General features: G+C 56.6%; 1 protein-coding gene across 1 annotated transcript in view; it reads left to right on the top strand.

The window, feature by feature from the left end:
* The first annotated feature begins 1,455 nt into the window (after nt 1–1,455).
* Nucleotides 1,456–8,947, top strand: part of PRDM11 (PR/SET domain 11) — an 85,073-nt gene continuing 77,581 nt past the window's right edge. Inside the window, exon 1 of the mRNA XM_086677612.1 lies at nt 1,456–1,860. The gene's annotated coding sequence lies outside the window, so the exon portion shown is untranslated. The remainder of the gene's footprint in view (nt 1,861–8,947) is intronic.

The raw sequence follows: 8,947 nt of genomic DNA, 5'->3' as shown, positions 1-8,947 counted from the left end.
GACCTGAGCTGAAGTCGGCCGCTTAACCGACTGAGCCACCCAGGCGCCCCGCGGCGATGGGCCCCTTTAAATACAATTCTCATGGCCCCTCACGCAGAGCTGGCAGGACACGTGGGTTATTTAGTGTGCCTCACTTTGCAGATGAGGAAACTGAGGCTCAGAGAGGGAAAGTCACTTACTCAAGATCACACAGCTAGAAACAGACACTGGCTCCGAAGAAGCTGCGTTTTTGATGTCAAAGTTAAGGGGAAAAGATGATGTGGTACATGAAGTTTTTCACCCTTCACCCCGCCCCAACATCCAGACTCCAAGAGCCATCAGCACGTCCTGGGACCTGACCATGGACGCCCATCTCCCGACCAGGCTCCCCGCCAGCAGCGAGGTCGACAAGGAACTTCATTCCCTTGGGAGGACGAATCCCTAGGGTAGTACCCACCGGAGGCTGCCTGTGCCAGCTCTTGCCGGCTCAGATGGACTTTTGAGGGGGGGGGGAGGGATGAGGCGCCCCTCAGTGGGCAGCGCCCCACCTAGGCACCTTGGTGGGATCGAATCCCTCCAGGCAACTTCTGAGTGAGGGTTATGGCTCGCGTTTTAGAGGCAGCGCAGCACAGCCTCCCCAGGCAGGAGACCTTGCAGTTCAGCCTCAAGCCTCGCAGACAATGCCAAGAGAAAGGGGTTATTTTGGGAATGGTTGCCCTGGTTACGCCATCCCGCGGTGTCCTCTGCCCCATCACAACCCCTCCGGGTCTTCTGGGCGCTGAAGGAAGCCTTTCAGACTTTTAAACACTTTGCCTTAACGAAAATTCCGCCCCATCTTTTCTTGGCTACTTTGTGACATTGAATCCCATTCACAGACGGAGAAACTGAGGAACCGAGCAAGTGAGCGAGGCGTAAACGTCCTTTCCAGGTCGGCCAGGGACCAGCCTGTCCGATTCTCAGAATCTCGAACCCTGTGACAAATTTCGATTTGAACAACACGTGCGATTCCCGACCTAAAACCGCAGCCCACCATAAACAGTTAACATTTCAAGCGAACCCCCAAATCCCTTACCCTCAGCTTGTAGCTGGTCTCCTGTGTTTTACGACTTTAGTTTGTATCTCCAAACTGCTGGGCATTCAAAGGGTTAAAAGGGGCCAGGAGGGGGCCTGCGGCGCGCGGCGGGGCCTCGAATGGGTTAAAAATATAAACGCATTAATTCCCCCTGACTATTTGGATCAAAACGGGCAGCCAAGGGGCCAGGAGAGCTAGGGAGCACACCCCCCCCACCCCCGCCACGGAATGCCTTTTTAAAATTCTAGAACTTTTAATTCCGACCAAAAAAAAAAAAAAAGTGTCCCAGTTCGAAAGTTCTCTTCACCTTTTCTTTTTTCATTTCATTTCTTTTTTTTTTTTTTTTTTTTTTCTCGATTTCTCCGCGGGCTGGGTTATAAAACTCGCCCTCTCCTTTTGGGTTCGAGGAGCTGGGTTCCCCCCTCCGAGCAGCGCGCGGGGCGGGGGCCGAAGGGGCCCCGGGAGTTTTTCTCCGGGGCCGGGTTGGGACGCGGCTGGTGAGTCCCGGCTCCGGCCCCTGAATTGGGGGGTCCGCGTCTGCCCCAAACGCCGCTTTCTTCCGTTTTCCATGTCATTTCCTGTACTAATAAGATGGTGGTCAAAGCAGGGGAGGAGAGCAGCAGCGAGTCGCCGCCGCCGCCGCGCCGAGGCTGGCGCTGAAACTTTGCCTCGCCGGGGACCAGCGCGCCCGCAGCGCGGCCGCTCCCGCCGCGGGGGCCGCCAGCCGGGGCCGCGCCGCCTCCGCCGAGCCGCCCGCCGGGCCGCCCGCGCCGCCCGGGCCCCGCGGCTGCCGCAGCATTCCCGGGAAGGTGAGTCAGCCCCGGTAGCCAATGTGGCCATTGAAAATGGCTTCGGAAAGCGCTCGGCAGTTTGCCAGCGAGCGCGGGGGCCGCCGGTGCAGGGGCTGCGAGCGGCTGCGGGGGGCGCGGGCGGCAGGGGGCCCGCGCGGGAGGAGCGGGGGGCCCGGGCGGCGCGGGCGCGGGCCGGAGGGGGGGGCGGCTCGTCCCGGCCCCGAGGTGGGTTAACCCTCGGCAGGTAGCTGCCGCCGCCGCCGCCGCCGCCGCCGCTGCTGCGGGATTCGGGGGCCGCCCCTCCGCCTCCTTCCTCCCCGCTCGCTCCTCGCTCGCTCGCCTTGTTACAATGTAGCCTTTTCTCTGCGCCGACGTTCCGCCCGCTGACGGACGTGGCCGCCGACCAATGGGAGCGGCCGCCCGGGCCGAGCGTTCGGAATGAGAACGCGGTGACACGGGCGGGGCGGGGCGCGGAATGCTGGAGGGCTCGGTGCGGCCGCTGGCCTAGTTCTCGGGGGGCACTTTCGGCTCGGCGCCTGGGGCAGATGTGGGGGGCTCGGGCCCTTCGGGAGGCGGTGGGGCCTCTTCCAAAGCAGCCCACGACTTCCCGCTATATGTGGCCGAGCCGGAGGCCGTTTCTTTAATACGTTTGAAATCTTGGTTGCGGTGTAGACTCTTCGGGAAATCTCTCTGGAGTGTAGCCTCCTCCATCCCCCCACTCGCAGTCCCCAAGGTGCTCGCACACGCGGAAACTGCAGAAACTTAGCGGCCGGTGACCTTTCTCCGGTCAAGGCCAGCACGCCCTAGGCAAGTCGCTGCAAGGGGAATGCACATTTCTTGAACGCTGGGCGACGCCGGTTGAAAAGTTGCTTCTGTCTTGAACTGGGTTGGGCAATACAGGCTTGACCCCCGGGATGGGCCGGGACTTAGGAGAGAAAAATGTTAAATCTCTCTTCTTAGACGTTTGCTTCATGTGGAGAAAGGCCGTGGTATATAATTTAGAGTGGCTGAAAGGAAGCACGCCCAGCCCTTTGTGCGCGGGGACAGGAGGCAATAATGAGAGATTGCTCTTGATGGCTGGAAACCCTATAAACTTAGGGGTTTTTGTCTGGGCTGGGCGAACGAATTTTCCGTGGAGCTTGATGCCTGTGGCACTCAAGCTTCCTTTGTCCACAGTACCCCTTGAGAGGCATTGGGAGTGTGGGGTGTGTGGCCAGGAAGCTGGCCAAGTGGGGCATGGTCTTCACCCACCAGCTCTCCGGGAGGTGCACGCAGGGTGCTGTGTGGGCACAAGTCTGAACACCTTCTGGGAAGAGCCCGAGGCGGCTGCTTGAGTTTAATGACAAGGGGTTTCTCTGTTGGAGTCCTTCCCCCTCCGCCGCATAACTCGCGTGACTTTGAATTTGGCACAGTTACCTTTGGCCTCTCTGAACCCTGCTTGTCCATCCCTAAAATGGGGCCAACAGAGCCTGTCTGGCAAGGCAGTTGTGAGATTAAAGCCGATAGGGATAAGATGCCTCGTCTACGCCCTGCTGCTGATTTCAGAAGCGTTGTTCTCTCTCAGGGATTACTGCTAACCGCGCTATCCCAGGGAATATCAGCATGACCTGGCAGGCCCCACCCAGAACCACGCAGTTCCAAACTGACAGGGCCTCCAAGGAGCCGCTGGGGCAGGGTCTCGTTCTCTTCTCTAATGACATTCTCAAGGATGAGGGGCTCCCCTCTCTTGTCCCAGGAGCCCTTGATCCACCATCACAACCGTCCCTCATATACTCTACCGGCACGAGTTATGGTTCTGTCTTCTAGGTCCCTTGGATTGATGCGTTTCATGAATTTATTCTCCTTGGGGTCAAGTAAGACTTCTATCACCTGAATCTTTCCTCGCCCAGACGGGCGGGGGTGGGGAGGCAAGGTTTTCGCGGTTCTAGGTCACTGGCGAGTGTGAAGGAAGTAAAGACCCCTGGACTACGAGTCAGGAGTCGTACTTGTTTATTCAGCTGCCTCCGTGGCCTGTCTTCTTAGCTATGTCACAGTCATGACCAACGCATGGTATCCAAGGCTGTCCCTTAATCTGCTCCCTAAGCCTCCCCGAGGGCTCTGATCTTGGCCAAAGCTGCCACCTTCTTGCCAGTCCTTAAGGCAGAAACGTTGGTGTCTCGGTTCCCTCATCCCAGTCCACATCCTTCCCCAGGTCTAGAGAACTTGAGCCTGTAGAGTGTATCCATCCACCTCTCTCCATCTCTCCTCCTCTCCAGCATCCTAGTCTCTCCCCAGGACAACGTTCAGAGCCTCCTAAGTGCCCACCTGCAACCTTCCTCCCATGCCAGACTCCACGGTGCAGTCTGTCAGATCTGTTCCAAAAAAGATCACATCAGGCCTCCCATTTCTCACTTAAAACAGTGAAAAGCCTTGTCGGTGCTTCTGGGATAAAGAACCAAATTGTCACCACGACCTGAAAGCCCTGGAGTGATCTGGCCTCTGCCCTCTCCTTGGCCCCATCTCCTACCCTCTCCTCGATCTCGCCACGCTCCATGTGTTGTTTTCTCCTGCGCGTGCTTGGCCCTCCTCCGGAATACGAACGGTTGAGATCTAAGGAATGAGTTAAGGCTGCCAAAGGGCAAGATGGAGTGGGAGGGTGTCTGGTGGTCCTCATTACAGTCCCCTACAGTTCCCAGTTCACCCGGGCACACGGTAGGACGGAGTCTAGGCCCCCCCGTGTTTGGGTGGGGCTGTGTGGCTGGCCAGTGAGTTGTGAACTTAAAGTGACGCAGGTCGCATTGGGCCAAAGCGTTGAATGGCTGGCACAAGCCCGTCCAGAGTGCCCTTTGCCTGTGGCAACTAGCAGTAGGTGGGATGGTGGCTGCTTTTGCTTTTGCTTGTGTCACTCTGTGGGATGGAGCCCCAAGACCTTTGTTGTCTTAAACCACTGAGATTTGGGGGGGTGTTTGTTCCTACAGCATAACCTGGCCTGACCTGACCGATACGGGGACTAGAGGAGCACTCCAGGCACAGATGAGTAGACACACGCAGACTCGGGGAGGCTCATCCTTAGCAGCCAGGGCGACCCTGTTGACAAACAAATCTGAGGCCATCAATCCCTGCCTGAAAACCCCTTCAGGGACTCCCACTGCTGTTAGGAGAAAGATAGAAATCCTTTAGCTGCCCTCCAGACCCTATGGGGACACCATTTTGCATCCCTCCATTTGCTGTGTTCCACCTGACATGACACTTGCCTCATATTGTCCCCTCTGCCCTGTCCCCTCCGTCCCCTCATATTGCGCATTGCACTCCCGCCTGCTTAGGCATCCTCATCCTTCAGCTTCCGCATCACCTCTTCAGGGAAGCCCTCCCTGATTAGGTCGAATCCCCCATTACAACCTCTCATGGCCCCGTGTACCTCCCCTTTGCTGCATTGCCAGGTAGCAATTTTTACATTTGTGGGCGTGGTTATTGGTTGTGGTCTCCCCCTTTCGTCAGACCACCGGGAGCTCTGTGGGGGGCGGTGCCTGGGTTGGCTTGTGTGTGTGTGTGTGTGTGTGTGTGTGTGTGTGCACTCGCCTCTGTATTTCCAGTGTCTGCCCGCAAGGGCTGCTCGATAGATACCTTCTGAAGGATCCCTGAGCACTGACTGCAGGCTCACTATATGCTGGAGGTGAAGGACAGGATGAGTGAATGCTGTCTCCTGGGCGTAAGGGCAGGTGGGTGCAGCCGGAAGGAGGTGTCAGCCATGACCGGCCTGTAGAGTACAGAAACTAAGCTCCCCGTACTTATAGGAGTCCATGCTGCAGAAGGGCTGTGTTTCTGGGATGTTTGAGAGGCGATTCCAGGAGGGCAAGAGGGTGAGATGTTTGCAAACCCTTGCTGATCTGCTGAGCGAGAGAGTGTATGATTCAGCGAAGGGGCCACAGAGTAGGAGAACCGGGGATGATGGAGATAATGACGATGAAGGCAGCAAATGTTTTTTGAGGGCTCATGGCGTGCCAGGTATGGTCCTAAGCACGTCGCTCTGCGGAAAACAACTCCACAGAGTGCGTGCTGTTATTTCCATTTCACAGATGGGTAAATTGAGGCCCCAAAAGGTGAAGTAAAGGATCCAGGGTTACACGGTAGCATGGCCTGGATTGGGACCCTGGCATTCGGATGCCGCCTCCCTAGGGATGCCCTCTTAGAATGAAGGCAGAGAACCCCAGACCCCCCCAAGGAGAAGCCCCTTTAGAAACGTCACACAGGGTTAGAAAACCCTTATTGGGGGGTAAGTTTCCAGGAGGAAATACCCACCTAATATTGGGGTTTGTGCAAGCGGGTTTCTGGCTCAGAGCCGCTTGGTGGCCTTGGTGCCCAAGGCTGGTCTAGAACCATCTGGTGCATCTCCACCCCTGCTGGGGCCTAAGAGTCTTTGGAGGCCCCAGAGCCCCATGTTCTCAGAGTGGGGCCTGCAGCTGGCCCAGGGGCTGCGCCGGAAAAATAAGCCGCGCAGAAAGAAAAAAAACAATGAAGAAAAAAGAAAAATGTGCTGTTATTTTTAAAAAGCCTGTTTCCTATTGCAGATTTGTATCTGCGCTGCAAAGTCCAGTGTTCACACAGGGCAGCCACCCTCGTGCTGATGGCTCTGGCTGAGGCTCTGGAAGAGGGGAGGCCTGGGGCATCCCTCAGTCCCTCCTTCATTCATCAGGTGGTCAGGATGCTTGTGCCGTCCCTGTCCCAGGCACCGTGCTGGGCTGGGGGGTGAGGTGTGGGAGCCCAGTCTTGGCCCCTGCAGACCTCACAGGCCAGTGCGAGAGGTGAGCGATTCACCAAGCAGTTACGGGGTCTAGCAGAAGGGTGCGAGGCACGGATTCTAAGTCGAGGAAAGCTTCCCTGAGGAGGAGGCAGGCTTTGAACTGCGTTTTGAAGGACGAGGAGGATTTGGGCAGCAAAGAGGCATTCTGGTATGGGGTGTGGCTTCTGCAAAGGCATGGGCCCACAGAAGGGCTCCGGTAGTTCGCTTGGCTGGGAACTATGTATAAGGGAGGAGGTGGAGGGAGATGAGGCTGGAAAGGGAATAATAGTAATAATAATATGAGTAACACACCAGCCCCGATCCTGCCTCAGGGCCTTTGCACTGGTTGTTCCTGCTCCCTAGAGCACTCCTATCTGTTATCTCCAGGGCAAGCCCCTTCACCTCCGGCAGGATTTGCTCAGATAGCACCTTCTCATGGGCACCTTCCTGTCTTAAATTCCCTACCCCCTGGTCCCTCCACGTCCCGGCCTTTTTTCTTAGTGTGGAACACATGGAATGGGCCCTGTGTGGGCCTTACTTATCTTGGTTTTGGCCATCTTGTAACTCTAATGCCAGTTCCCAGAGAGCTGGGATTCTCGTCAGTTTTGCTCTTTGCTGTATGAACAGTGCATAGCACGTAGTAGGGCCTCAGATGTCTGTAAAATGAGGGAATGAATTGAGCACTTACTCTGTGCAAAGTGCTTTACATGCATTTTCTCACGTAATCTTCCCAGCAGCACCCTGATATTGGTACGATTATCTTTCCATTCTTTAGGGGAAATGGAAAACCCAGGCTCCTAGAGGTGGAGTAGCTTGCCCAAGGTCTCCTGGCGGGGATTCACATCGAGGCCATCAGGCTCCCGAGCCCTCCCGCCCTAACCCCCGATGCTTTGCCCCAGCTGCTGAGCTGAGGAGTTTACCTTCTGTCTGTGGGGCCGCAGGGAGGAGGCAGCCAACCCGGAGATCAGATCCAGGTCCCAGATTGCTGCAGCAGGTTAGGTGTGAGGTTGGAGGCAGGGAGGCCAATTAGGAGGCTGTGGCAGTCATTGAGGCAAGCGGGGATAAGGACGAGGGCCTGGGGGTGGCCATCCCAAGGTGGAAGGTGGGCTGGCGGGGACTTGACCCTCCATACTGGGGCTCGGAGTGGGTGGGTTGGGGCACAGTTCTGTTTCTGGGTAGCTAGGACACCCCTAGTTAGGACCCAGCAAGTTGGGCTGGCCTCCTGGCAGGGAGGGGGGCACCGAGAGGGAGCCAGGGGAGCTGGTCGGGGGCACAGTGCTGGGCCACGGGAAGGGACATGAGCCTCGGGTTCAGTCCTGCTTCTGCCCCAGGGAGACCTGGGTGAGGGGCTGCTGCTCTTGTGGTTGTGTTTCCTCATCAGCAAAGTGGGATGATGATAGTGCTGGCCTCATGGAGGCTCTAGAAAAAGAAGCACGGGGCACCTGTGCGTGGCATAAGGCCAGCTTGGGGGTCGCCACCTTGGGTGTGAGGTCATGACCGCAGGGAGGCATGCCTGGGGTGCGGAAATAATCGTGTGCCCCTTGCTGGGGACAGCAGGGCCTGGGTATGAGAGACTAAGCGTGGCATGGTGGCCTCCTGCTTAAAATTGACCTGACTACGTTTTCAGACACCCATCCCACCCCATCCCGCCCATGGGCTTGTGTTCAAGGCCTGCCATGTCTTGGCCTCAGTTTCCCTTTCTGTTAACGGAGACATTAGTGGCGCGCCTGGGTGGCTCCGTCGGTTGAGCGTCCCACTTCGGCTCAGGTCGTGATCTCACCGTTCGTGAGTTGGAGCCCCGCGTCGGGCTCTGTGCTGACAGCTCGGAGCCTGGAGCCTGCTTCGGATTCTGTGTCTCCCTCTCTCTCTGCCCCTCCCCCGCTCATGCTCTGTCTCTCTCTGTCTCAAAAATAAATAAACTTAAAAAAAAAAATTAAATGGAGACATTGGTATCAGTCCCGTGCTACGTTCTCTGGAAGAAAACTTTTTCCTCCGTTTTCTCGTGACCAAATTTAAGAGGAACACATATGATGCCCCACGAGGTTGCTTCTACATCCATTTATGGATGGGGGAAGCTCAGTCAAGTTCAGGGGGGTTAAGTGACTCTCTCCAGGTCACACAGCTATAACCTAATCTTTCCAATTACCTCAGGAAACCCACATTTATAAAGGAAGCCTCAGGGGTCACCTGCCTGTGTTACATAATAATTCCCTGCAGGTCTCCTGGGTGCTTTAAATGCGGGGTTTATTTATAAGCTCTTGGTTTACACAGCTGGTTTCAGGACCCTCTCCCCACCTGGGAACCTCATGAGTGAGAACTCGCAGGCATATCTGGACAGGCCAAGAA

The sequence above is a fragment of the Puma concolor genome, chromosome D1, assembly GCF_028749965.1.
Source record: "Puma concolor isolate L17-30 chromosome D1, mPumCon1.1.hap2, whole genome shotgun sequence".
NCBI classification, from domain to species: domain Eukaryota; kingdom Metazoa; phylum Chordata; class Mammalia; order Carnivora; family Felidae; genus Puma; species Puma concolor.
This window is presented reverse-complemented; position numbering and strand designations above follow the sequence as displayed.